We start from the raw sequence: 14,015 nt of genomic DNA on the forward strand, positions 1-14,015 counted from the left end.
AGCCCATCTCACTAGTAGAGCATTCATCATCACAGCCCATCTCACTAGAGCATTTGTCATCTCAGCCAATCTCACTAATAGAGCATTTATCATCATGGACCATCTTCCTAATAGAGCATTCATCATCTCGGCCCATCTCACTAGTACAGCATTCATCATCACAGCAGCCAATCTCACCAGCATTGCATTCATCATCTCCACCAATCTCACTAGTACAGCATTCATCATCACAGCAGCCAATCTCACCAGCATTGCATTCATCATCTCCACCAATCTCACTAGTAGAGCACTCATCATCTCAGTCCCATCTCACTAGTAGAGCATTCATCATATCAGCCCATCGCACTAGTAGTGCATTCATCCTCTCGGCCCATCTCACTAGTAGAGCGTTCATCCTGTCAGCCCATATCACTAGTAAAGCATTTATCCTCTTGGCCCATTTCACTAGTAGAACATTCATCATCTCAGCCCATCTCACCAGCAGTGCACTCATCCTCTCGGCCCATCTCACTAGTAGAGCATTCATCATCTCGGCCCATCTCACTAGTAGAGCATTCATCATCTCGGCCAATCTCACTAGTAGAGCACTCATCCTCTCAGCTAATCTCACTAGTAAAACATTCATAATCACAGCAGCCCATCTCACCAGTATTGCATTCATCATCTCCACCAATCTCACTAGTAGAGAATTCATAATTTCAGTCCCATCTCACCAGTATTGCATTCAACATCTCCACCCATCTCACTAGTAGAGCACTCATCATCTCAGTCCCATCTCACTAGGAGAGCATTCATCATATCAGCCCATCTCACTAGCAGTGCATTTATCATCTCAACCCATCTCACTAGAGCATATGTCATCTCGGCCCATCTCACTTGTAGAGCATTCACCATCTTGGCCCATCTCACTAGAGCATTCATCATCTCGGTCCATCTCACTAGAGCATTCATCATCTCGGCCCATCCTACTAGTAGAGCATTCATCCTCTTAGCTCATATCATTAGTAGAGCATTCATCATCTCACTAGTAGAGCATTCATTATCTCAGCTCATCTCACTAGTAGAGCCCTTATAATCTCAATCCCATCTCACTAGTAGTGCATTCATCATCTTGGCCCATCTCACTAGTAGAGCATTCATCATCTTGGCTGTGAGGATCTGGCCTTGTTCTAAAGACTATCAGACTTTTTCCAGCACGGAGCACCGGTGCCATCAATCTTACTGTTGTGTTTTATTAGTGATTTCTTGCTGTGTTTTATTGTACTGCTTGCTCGTCAGTATGTGCACTAATTTCACTTGTAAAGTGTCCAGCATTCCAGTAATCTCATTAGTATCTCAGGAGCCTATAACCATTGTTCAAACAGCGACTAGGCCCATTGTGTGAGTGTTGATAATATATCCAGCGGAGCCGTCACCACAGGGAGTCTCACATGCAGACCCAGGTGATGGGTTTGACCTGAGAAAAATACCTCCACTAATGCACACTTAGCTTTGGGGGGAGGAGGGAGGGGGTGGGAAGGGTGAGAGCAGTTCTGCCCATTCAGGGAGCTGATCCCAGTGAAGGAGAAAGGAAGCCACATATTTAGTGAGGAGTTGGTGGAATGATACTGAAGGGGTGGGATCTAGTCTGAGGACCTGGACCGTGGATGGATCGATGGCATATGGAGTCTTGGAGATCAGTACCGACTGGGCTAGATGAACGTGCAACAGTCGTGGGATATGTCGGTGGGATTTAAACTTTCTTAAAGGACTGTGCTTCCATCGTTTTATCTGTCGTCTAGAGGATCGTGGACTGTGGCTACAGACTATACTGGCTGAAGATATGAAATCTGTGGGCCAACCAAAAGTTGGGAGACCGTGATTACCGCCTGATACAAAGTCAGTGGAACTACTGATCCCAGGTTGGGAACTTGAGAACTGTATTTTGGCCATTTACCTGGAGTTGTTGTATTACCATGGATGTGAGGAATAAAATATTGTTGCATCGTTAACCTGCCTAGGTGATTATTTACAAACCACAACCTCAGATCCTCACATTGGCCCATCTAACTAGAGCATTTGTCATCTCGGCCAATCTCACTGTTACGCTCGCGCCCGGACTGACTGGCGTGAGCGTGATTAGTGATCCCACTGTACCATGAACCGAGGAGTGCCTGGAGGGGCGTAACTAAGTATCAACCCGATCCGACCAAGGTCGCACGGCGGCTTAGTCGACTCCGTGGACCAAGGAGGAACCGAGCAGAGGGACCAGGTGCGACTCCAGGTCAGACCCTGGTCACAGTTGTTGACCCACACTGGGGAATGCAGGAACAGGCAGGTTAGACTGGCATACAGGCAGGTGGGTATTGGCAAGTACCGCTGGTATGCAGACAGGTGGGTACTGGCAAGTACGGCTGGTATGCAGACAGGTGGGCACTGGCAAGCACGGCTGGTATGCAGACAGGTGGGCACTGGCAAGCACGGCTGGTATGCAGACAGGTGGGCACTGGCAAGCACGGCTGGTATGCAGACAGGGAGATACTGGCAAGCACAGCTGGAGTGCAGAAAGGGAGGTACTAGCAGGTTGGAGCGCAGGCTGGATAGGGTCCAGTACAGACTGGGAGACAGGTACAGAGCCACAGATGCAGTAGACAAGCAGAGTAAAGCGAAACTGCTGGAGCGGAGGACAAGGCAGAGCAGAGAGAAACTGCTGGTGCAGTGAGCAAGCAGAGCGGAGCGAAAACCGCAGGTGCGGTGGGCAAGGCAGAGCAGAGCGGAACCGCCGGAGCGGTGGACAAGGCAGAGCAGAGAGAAACCGCAGGTGCGGTGGACAAGGCAGAGCAGAGCGAAACCGCCGAAGCGGTGGGCAAGGCAGAGCAGAGAGAAGCCGCCGGAGCGGTGGGCAAGGCAGAGCAGAGAGAAGCCGCCGGAGCGGCGGGCAAGTCAGAGCAGAGAGAAGCCGCTGGTGCAGTGAGCAAGTCAGAGCAGAGAAAAGCCACCGGAGCGGTGGGCAAGGCAGAGCAGAGAGAAGCCGCCGGAGCGGTGGGCAAGGCAGAGCAGAGAGAAACCGCTGGTGCGGTGAGCAAGGCAGAGCAGAGAGAAACCGCTGGTGCGGTGAGCAAGGCAGAGCAGAGAGAAGCCGCCGGAGCGGTGGGCAAGTCAGAGCAGAGAGAAGCCGCCGGAGCGATGGGTAAGTCAGAGCAGAGAGAAGCCGCCGGAGCGGTGGGTAAGGCAGAGCAGAGGGAAGCCACCGGAGCGGTGGGCAAGTCAGAGCAGAGAGAAACCGCCGGAGTGGTGGGTAAGCCAGAGCAGAGAGAAACCGCTGGAGCGGTGGGCAAGTCAGAGCAGAGAGAAACCGCTGGTGCAGTGAGCAAGTCAGAGCAGAGAGAAGCCACCGGAGCGGTGGGCAAGGCAGAGCAGAGAGAAGCCGCCGGAGCGGTGGGCAAGGCAGAGCAGAGAGAAACCGCTGGTGCGGTGAGCAAGGCAGAGCAGAGAGAAGCCGCCGGAGGGGTGGGCAAGTCAGAGCAGAGAAGCCGCCGGAGCGATGGGTAAGTCAGAGCAGAGAGAAGCCGCCGGAGCGGTGGGTAAGTCAGAGCAGAGAGAAGCCGCCGGAGCGGTGGGTAAGGCAGAGCAGAGGGAAGCCACCGGAGCGGTGGGCAAGTCAGAGCAGAGAGAAACCGCCGGAGTGGTGGGTAAGCCAGAGCAGAGAGAAACCGCTGGAGCGGTGGGCAAGTCAGAGCAGAGAGAAGCTGCTGGAGCGGTGGGCAAGTCAGAGCAGAGAGAAACCGCTGGAGCGGTGGGTAAGGTAGAGCAGTGGGAAACCGTCGGAGCGGTGGGCAAGACAGAGCGGAACGAAACCGCAGGTGCGGTGGACAAGGCAGAGAGGACAGGGCTCTGTTCACATGGAACAGACTGGAAAATACAGGAACATACGGAGGAAGGGAAAAGGGACAAGCAGAACCAGATACACACAAGGTACTTCCTATGAAGTAGCAAGTGGACACAAAACTCACAAACAGAAGTACAGAGACAACGAGTTGGAGTTAGGTGCAGGTTCAGATACTGCAGGAAAAGGGAAGGTACGGACATAGAGACAAACAGGTAACAGGCTAGGATACAGTTCAGACAGGAACTGCTACTGCAAAGAGATACAAGAACGAGCCTGGGTATACAGCCCCAAGAGATGGCGGAAACGGACAGAAGTAACAGATAACAGGTCTGGGTATGCAGCCCCCAGAGATGGCGGAAACAGACAAGAAGCAGAACTGGACCTGGCAACTTCAGAGTCAAGGAGCACACTGAATGTTAGTGTTGCTCAGGCACCTCCTACTGGGTGGAGGGGATTTAAATATCCAGAGACTCACAGCAATAGGCTGGAGACACATTAGGGGTGCGCCCACAGCAGCTATAAGAATCAGGAAGTAACCGGGCCGCCGCCCTAAGCAGTCAGTCAAGAGACAAGCACACAGCATGAACTGGAGCAAGATTTGCAGGCTGGACTGACAGGTAAGATTGCGGTCTTGCATAGTGGGAGGTGGTGCACTATGCAAGCACGCCGCCAGGGATGTTACACTCACTAGTGCATCTCAGCCCATCTTACTAGTAGAACATTCATGATCTTGGCCCATTTCACTAGTAGTGCATTCATAATCTCAGCCCATCTCACTAGAGCATTTGTCATCTCGGCCGCAAATCTCACTAGTAGAGCATTCATCATTTCAGACCATCTCACTAGAGCATCATCTCAGCTCATCTCACTAGTAGAGCATTCATCATCTTGGCCCATCTTACTAGTAGAGCATTTATCCTCTCAGCTCATCTCACTAGTAGAGCATTCATCATCTCAGCTCATCTCACTAGTAGAGCACTTATAATCTCAGTCCCATCTCACTAGTAGTGCATTCATCATCTCCGCCCATCTCACTAGAGCATACGTCATCTTGGCCCATCTCACTAGTAGAGCATTCCTCATCTTGGCCCATCTCACTAGGAGAGCATTCATCATCTCAGCTCATCTCACTAGTAGAGCATTCATCATCTTGGCCCATCATCTCCACCCATCTCACTAGTAGAGCGTTCATCATCTCAGTCCCATCTCACTAGGAGGGCATTCATCATATCAACCCATCTCACTTGAGCAGGAGTGCAGAAAGGGAGGTACTAGCAGGTTGGAGCGCAGGCTGGATAGGGTCCAGTACAGACTGGGAGACAGGTACAGAGCCGCAGATGCAGTAGACAAGCAGAGTAAAGCGAAACCGCCGGAGCGGAGGACAAGGCAGAGCAGAGAGGAACTGCTGGTGCGGTGAGCAAGCAGAGCGGAGCGAAAACCGCAGGTGCGGTGGGCAAGGCAGAGCAGAGCGGAACCGCCGGAGTGGTGGACAAGGCAGAGCAGAGAGAAACAGCAGGTGCGGTGGACAAGGCAGAGCAGAGCGAAACCGCCGGAGCGGTGGGCAAGGCAGAGCAGAGAGAAGCCGCCAGAGGAGTGGGCAAGGCAGAGCAGAGAGAAGCCGCCGGTGCGGTGGGCAAGTCAGAGCAGAGAGAAACCGCTGGTGCGGTGAGCAAGTCAGAGCAGAGAGAAGCCGCCGGAGCGGTGGGCAAGTCAGAGCAGAGAGAAACCGCTGGTGCGGTGAGCAAGGCAGAGCAGAGAGAAGCTGTCGGAGCGGTGGGCAAGTCAGAGCAGAGAGAAGCCGCCGGACTGCTGGGTAAGTCAGAGCATAGAGAAACCACTGGAGCGGTGGGCAAGTCAGAGCAGAGAGAAGCCGCTGGAGCGGTGGGCAAGTCAGAGCAGAGAGAAACAAATCAAAGCATCATCTCCACCCATCTCACTAGTAGAGCGTTCATCATCTCAGTCCCATCTCACTAGGAGGGCATTCATCATATCAACCCATCTCACTTGAGCATTTGTCATCTCAGCCAATCTCACTAGATCATTCGTCATCTCACTAGTAGAGCATTCATCATCTTGGCCCATCTCACTAGTAGAGCATTCACCATCTCAGCCCATCTTATTAGTAGAGCATTTATTATCTCAGCTCATCTTACTAGTAGAGCATTCATCATCTCAGCTCATCTCACTAGTAGAGCATTTATAATCTCAGTCCCATCTCACTAGTAGTGCACTCATCATCTCCACCCATCTCACTAGAGCATATGTCTTCTTGGCCCATCTCACTAGTAGAGCATTCCTCATCTTGGCCCATCTCACTAGGAGAGCATTCATCATCTCAGCTCATCTCACTTGAGCATTTGTCATCTCGGCCAATCTCACTAGATCATTCGTCATCTCACTAGTAGAACATTCATCATCTTTGCCCATCTTACTAGAGCATTTGTCATCTCGGCCAATCTCACTAGGGCATTATCTCAGCCCATCTTACTAGTAGAGCATTTACAGAGGGTGTTATGTTCGCATCAAGAATTTGTTGAAATTTCATAGAATTCATTTTTCCCTCTACCCGTGAAATGTTCCCTTCATCATTGGCTGTTAACACAACCCCAAAGCATGCTTGATCCACCGCCATGCTTAATGGTTGGCGAGATGTTCTTTTCCTGAAATTATGTGCCCTTTTTTTCTCCACATATACCTTTGATCATTGTGGCCAGAGAGTTCTATTTTTACCTCATCGGTCCACAGGACTTGTTTCCAAAATGTATTAGGTTTGCTTAGATGTTCTTTTGCATACTTTTTAATACTGAATTTTATGGTGAGGATGCAGGAGAGGTTTTCTTCTGATGACTCTCCCATGAAGGCCATATTTGTGCACGTGTCTGAACAGTAGAACAATGTACCACAACTCTAGAGTCTGCTAAATCTTTCTGAAGGTCTTTTGCAGTCAAGCGAGGGTTCTGATTTGCCTCTCTAGCAATCCTCTGTCAGCTCTCACTGAAATTTTGCTTGGTCTTCCAGACCTTATCTTGACCTCCACTGTTCCTAGTATCTGCCATTTCTTAATTACATTTCGAACTGAGGAAAGGGCAACTTGAAAACGCTTTGCTATCTTCTTATAGCCTTCTCCTGCTTTCTGGGCCTCCACAATTTTCATTTTAATTTTCATAGTGCTCGGCAGCTGCTTAGAAGAATCCATGACTGCTGTTTTTTTTGGGACAAGGTTAGAGGAGGCAGGGTTTTTATAAAGCTGGAAAATGTGCACAACTGGCCTTTTCTACCGATGATAGTGAACAAGCCATAACTCTAACAGGCTAATTAAGGTCTGAAACCTTGGTCAAAGTTATCTGAGCACATAAATCTCCAAGGGTGCCCAAACTTTTGCATTGGCCCATTTTCCTTTTTGTAATTTTTAAAATTTAAAAAATGACAATATTTTTTTTACCTAAAATACAAAGGAAAGGTGTCATCTTTAACTAAAGGCCTTTTAGAGATCATTTCATCTTCATCTTGCTTAACTGCTCACAATAAGTCATTTTGATCGGGGGTGCCCAAACTTTTACATGCTACTGTATGAGAGTTAACAATCAATCATTGATTAGGACCCCCCACTGCACTCCTCACCCTAGAATGAAGCAATTATAGGTTATCCTGATTCTTTAGCTACGAAACTCTATAGATCAATAGCTATGGGGCGTTAATAGGGTTATATAGGACTATTTAATTTTTTTTTACTATTGGGCTAAGAACTAACAGGCAGCTAACTACTTGCCTATTATGCCCAGCACCGATCTCTGCCGGCACAGACCGCTACTGCCAGTGACAGAGGCTTCTGCTTCTCTTCTGCTCTGTTGTCGGGCCGTAACTGAAGGGAGCTGGCTGTCAATCAGCATGATGTCAGCGGTCACGTTCTGTCGGTAGATCAGCCTGTTGGTGGTGCTGTATTGATGTGGAGTGGCTGAATCACCGCAGGAGGTTTTGGTGACCACTGAGTCGGCATTGAGTAGAACAGGCACGTAGTTATCAACTTCCTGCCTGTTAGTTTTTAGGTTCATAGTAAAAAAAAATAGTCCTGAATAATCCTTTTAATTGTGTCACTTACATGCAATACTCTGCTGCTTCATGTTCATTCATCATCAGTTACACTTATTGCTTCGGCAGGATGACTTTCCAGTGTCGGAGATCAACAAGAAGAGGCAGATTCAGTCTCGGCCTCCCTAATGGACGTTATATTTACTGGACTTTCCACAGTCAGATGTACTCAAGAAAAAATAGAGTTTCCTGTTACATCAAGAGGCAATTTCTGGACTTGGTCTCTTCTTTTCAAACTTGGGACATGTCATTTGCCGCACTACTCGCCGAACAAGTGTATTTCCGGCTCCTTCATCCTACAGTACCTCTATACAAGTAAAAGGCCAATCATTAGAGCCACATTCAAGACTATTGTGCCCCGACATCTAAAGCTCAGATCTGCAATTGACACCTTGAATGAAATTAACAGTCAGTGTGTATTTGTAGTAGTAGAATATTTGAAGCTCTTTTTGGATCTTTTCAAAACTCAACAGTGGAAAATGTGGCTTAGGAGTGGCCCTTGACTCCACCCCAGGTCCACTTAATACATTCCCCATGCCCACATAATGGTCAGCCTCACTTATAGTAAAAAAAAAAAATTATATATACAGTACAGACCAAAAGTTTGGACACACCTTCTCATTTAAAGATTTTTCTGTATTTTCATGACTATGAAAATTGTACATTCACACTGAAGGCATCAAAACTATGAATTAACACATGTGGAATTATATACTTAACAAAAAAGTGTGAAACAACTGAAAATATGTCTTATATTCTAGGTTCTTCAAAGTAGCCACCTTTTGCTTTGATGACTGCTTTGCACACACTTGGCATTCTCTTGATGAGCTTCAAGAGGTAGTCACCGGAAATGGTTTTCACTTCACAGGTGTGCCCTGTCAGGTTTAATAAGTGGGATTTCTTGCCTTATAAATGGGGTTGGGACCATCAGTTGTGTTGTGCAGAAGTCTGGTGGATACACAGCTGATAGTCCTACTGAATAGACTGTTAGAATTTGTATTATGGCAAGAAAAAAGCAGCTAAGTAAAGAAAAACAAGTGGCCATCATTACTTTAAGAAATGAAGGTCAGTCAATCCGAAAAATTGGGCAAACTTTGAAAGTGTCCCCAAGTGAAGGTTGCAAAAACCACCAAGCACTACAAAGAAACTGGCTCACATGAGAACCGCCCCAGGAAAGGAAGACCAAGAGTCACCTCTGCTTCTGAGGATAAGTTTATCCGAGTCACCATCCTCAGAAATCGCAGGTTAACAGCAGCTCAGATTAGAGACCAGGTCAATGCCACACAGTTCTAGCAGCAGACACATCTCTTCAACAACTGTTAAGAGGAGACTTTGTGCAGCAGGCCTTCATGGTAAAATAGCTTCTAGGAAACCACTGCTAAGGACAGGCAACAAGCAGAAGAGACTTGTTTGGGCTAAAGAACGCAAGGAATGGACATCAGACCAGTGGAAATCTGTGCTTTGGTCTGATGAGTCCAAATTTGAGATCTTTGGTTCCAACCACCGTGTCTTTGTGCAATGCAGAAAAGGTGAACGGATGGACTCTACATGCCTGGTTCCCACCGTGAAGCATGGAGGAGGAGGTGTGATGGTGTGTGGGTGCTTTGCTGGTGACACTGTTGGGGATTTATTCAAAATTGAAGGTATACTGAACCAGCATGGCTACCACAGCATCTTGCAGCAGCATGCTATTCCATCCGGTTTGCGTTTAGTTGGACCATCACTTACTTTTCAACAGGACAATGACCCCAAACACACCTCCAGGCTGTGTAAGGGCTATTTGACCAAGAAGGAGAGTGATGGGGTGCTACGCCAGATGACCTGGCCTCCACAGTCACCAGACCTGAACCCAATCGAGATGGTTTGGGGTGAGCTGGACCGCACAGTGAAGGCAAAAGGGCCAACAAGTGCTAAGGATCTTTGGTCTGTACTGTATATATATGTATATATATATATATATATTGTCACGCAAGGTGAAGGAAAGACTAAGTGCAACACAAAGGGCAAAGGGGAGGCCAGATTATAGGGAAAGGGGAGAGTGGAGACCTCCTAGGTAGATCTAATCTCACCCTGTCTCCACTAAAGTCCCTAAATTGGTTCTTCACCAATATCCGCACGCGTACCTCGCCTTGTCTTTCCCTGGCGTTGGGCCCTGGCTAGGGAAGGGAGATGAGCACTAGTCGATCCCCACTGACCACTACAGACAAGGGGGGGCAAACAAGGGAAAATCTTTAGCTTTAGATGACTCCAGACAAATGTGCACACGTCCTCTAGCACCAGAGAGGTAGAAGTACTGCCCTTGCTCAAGCCTCCACAAGGGATAATGTGAATATCTCTGGCACACAACAGGTATTTATATACCCAGGGGAAGGTAGCCGCTGGGTCTGAGAGAGACAGCTTCAAGAAGTTGTCTGTAATGCCAAAGGAAGAGATCTCCTGCAACCAACTGCAGGGCGACTGTCTATCAGATCTGACACACCCGTGACATTATATATAGACACACTGCTCAAAAAAATAAAGGGAACACTTAACACAATGTAACTCCAAGTCAATCACACTTCTGTGAAATCAACCTATTCGGTTATGAAGCAACACTGATTGTGATTTTACAAATGGAACATACAACAGGTAGAAATGATCGGCAATTAACAAGTTACCCCCTATAACGGAGTGACTCTGCAGGTGGTGAACACAGACCATTTCTCTGTTCTCATCCTTTCTGGCTGTTGTTTTGGTCACTTTTGCATTTTGCCATTGCTTTCACCCCTAGAGGTACAGTAGCATGAGGCAGTGTCTACAACCTACAGAAGTTGCTTAGGTAGTGCAGCTCATCCAGGATGGCACATCAATGAGCGCTGTGGCAAGAAGGGCAGCTGTGTCTGTCAGCACAGTGTGCAGAGCATAGAGCAGATAATGTACCAGGAGACAGGCCAGTACACTAGGAGACGTAGAGGGGGCCGGCCGTATGAGGGCAACAACCCAGCAGCAGGACCGCTACATCCTCCTTTGTGCACGGAGGAACAGTGCCAGAGCCCTGCAAAATGACCTCCAGCAGGCCACTAACATCCGTCTGCTCAAACTGTCAAAAACAGACTCCATTAGGGTGGTATGAGGGCCCAAAGTCCACAAGTGGGTGTTGGCTTACAGCCCAACACCTTGCAGGGTGATGCCCAGGTATTGTAGGGAGGTCACACAGGCATGTGGAGGCCACAAACACTACTGAGCATCATTTCTTTGTCTTGAGGCATTTCCACTGAAGTTGGATCAGCCTGTAATTTGATTTTACACTTTTGATTTTGAGTATCATTCCAAATCCAGAACTCCATGGGATATTAATTTTGATTTACATTGATAATTTTTATGTTTTATTGTTCTCAACACATTCCACTATGTAATGAATATCAATTTAGAACTGGAATATTTAATTCATTGATATCTAGGATGTGGTATTTTAGTGTACCCTTTATTTTTTTGAGCAGTGTATATATCTATGCCTTGGTAGGGTTCCCAATTGTCAGATACTTGTCATAGGAGCAGACATCAGACAGGGAGATTAGTGTGCGATGCGCAATTGTGTCACACTTTTCTAGGGTTTTTCTCAAACAATTTGGGGTGAAGATTTTTTTCTGTTCCAATGACTGTGCACCTGTGAATTAATGTGATGAGTTTCCTGCTGAGGAACTGGAATAGCTGAACAAAGGTCTAGTTCCAACCTCGCTGAACACTTTTGGGATAAATTGTATCTCCTAATTCCGAACCAGATCTTATCATCCAAGATATACCATGGGTATAAAGCAATATATCCTTTTCCTGGTGAGGCTTTCCTTTTCCTGGTGAGGCTTGGCACCGATTGCAGAGGGATTTAGGCATCAGCTTCATTTATCCCTGATGAGTTGTAAATTAGCGCGATAGATAAGACTTTATAATCCACCATTTATAGTATTACTAAATCAGACTCAAAGTACTTGACCCTATTAGATGCTTATTTTTTTTTGCCCCCATTACTTTTTTTTGTTTTTGTTGATGGACTTAATATAATGAGATTGCAATAATATTTCTCTCTCGCTTCATGGGGGAAACAGGAAGATCATAAAGGCAATTAGTAAGAGATTTTATGTTCAATCTGTTTATATTAAAGGACAAAATTTGCAGATAATACAAATAATAAAAATATGAGATAGGAATGAAAACTTCTTACGTTAGCATAAACAAAATGGTCGCGCTGGACCATCATAAGACGAAGAAGCAAATGCCTTAGAACGGACAAAATAGGCAAGGGTAATGTTTCTTAAAGTTAAAGAATCAATCCTAAGAAAAACATTCACTGGATACATTATGCTTCTATAAAGACGATATAAAAAAACGAAGAAAAAAAGGGGGGAGGGAGGGAGGACCAAGGAAAAAAAGTTAGAGAAGGGGGAGGAAAAAGGGAGGGAGGCAAGAGGAGGATACAGAGAGCATACCACAGAGAGCTACTCTCACAGCAACAACCCAGGTCTGGCCAAGGCTAGAGACAGTTCCTACTGAAATATCTTATGAAAATCTGATGAGTCATGAAACAAAATTCTAGCGCTCCAGAGTTTCCTAAATTCATTTAAATGCCCAGAGCATTCAGCAGACAATTCTTCCATTCATCAAATATCAACCATTTCTGAGTAACATTTGGCCATGGAGGGAACTTGGAACGCCCACCAGTATCGTGGGATCATAGAACGGGCCGCCGGTAAGCAAAATCGGAGAATATCTTTCTTTTGGTAGCTTATTGAAAAGGTTAAGATGAAAAGAAGCGCTATTTGAGTGTTTACTACCCTACCCCTGTCATTAGCTGGTATGCCGAGAATACCTTCCCCCAAAAAAGTTTAATCTTACTGCATTCCCACCAAATGTGGAGCATAGTGCCTTTTTCTTGTTTACAACGCCAGCATGTATCTGGGACGGAAGGGAAAATAGCATGTAGCTTTGATGGGTATTGGTAGCACCTCGAGAGGATTTTGTAATTTTTTTTCTGAGCGTTAAAGGTGGCGGATAGTTTGTGAGTGAATAAAAAACTTTTCTCCCAATCTGAGGAGGAAATTATCGCACCCAATTCCCGTTTCCATGCCTTTCGAAAATCCAGCTTCCCTTCTCTAATCAGACAGTGGTAGAGCAGAGAGGTTGCATGCCCAAGTGAAGAATCCTGCAAAAACAAATTTTCGAAAATAGGTGAGGACTGACATGAGCAATCCGCTCCTTGAGAGGCTACAAATGATTGGAATTGTAAATATTCAAGTCATTTAAGTTTCTTGTTCGGAAACCGAGCCTGTAGAGAGCTAAACGAGGGTAACTTACAGTCATTGAGAACATGATGTGGACGGGTGTTCTCCATATATCTCCAGTCGACTAAAGACTTGAATAGAAATCCAGATTGAAAAGAACGAGTGGATAAAAGTGGGGTGAGAGGGCTAAGAGTTCTAGAAAGACAATTTTTTTCAGAAGTGTGTGCCATAGTTTGAGTGTTTCCCTAGTTAGGTCTACCTGGGAACCCAACGAATGAAAGTCCCCTGGAGACAGCCAGGGGAAATGTTTCAAGAAAATAGCTAAACCTTAATGTTCAAGTCTAACCCATTGTTTAGTCAAAGTGTGGAAATGCCAATCCAATAGGCTGCCACGAGAGAGCATGGTGGCTCAGAAGGAAGAAGCCTTTATCTTGTGGATTCAATATTCGCCAAACAGCGGTCAGGTGAAGAGCATGGAGGACCCTTTTCAAAGAACTAAGTTGTCTCAATGAAACAGTACCTCGTCTAGACGAAGCGTCCATTAAAGGATTCAATGTGAAGTTAAAGTCTCCGCCTGCAATCAGAGCCCCTTCTGCAAAGTCAGACAGAGAAATTGGAAAAGAGCGACATGAGGGGACCTGATCTTTATTGTTGAGGTACCAATTATTTATTGTACAAACTGTATTAGGCATTCTCAGTTTCAGAAAGTTAAATCTGCCCTGGTCATCAATAAGGGAGTCCAGAAAGGTATGAGCCAGTGATTTACAAAGTGCTATGGATACACCCCTGGATCTCGACTCTCG

The sequence above is a fragment of the Phyllobates terribilis genome, unplaced genomic scaffold, assembly GCF_046119375.1.
Source record: "Phyllobates terribilis strain yellow unplaced genomic scaffold, ASM4611937v1 Scaffold_7__3_contigs__length_470593459, whole genome shotgun sequence".
Lineage (NCBI taxonomy): Eukaryota > Metazoa > Chordata > Amphibia > Anura > Dendrobatidae > Phyllobates > Phyllobates terribilis.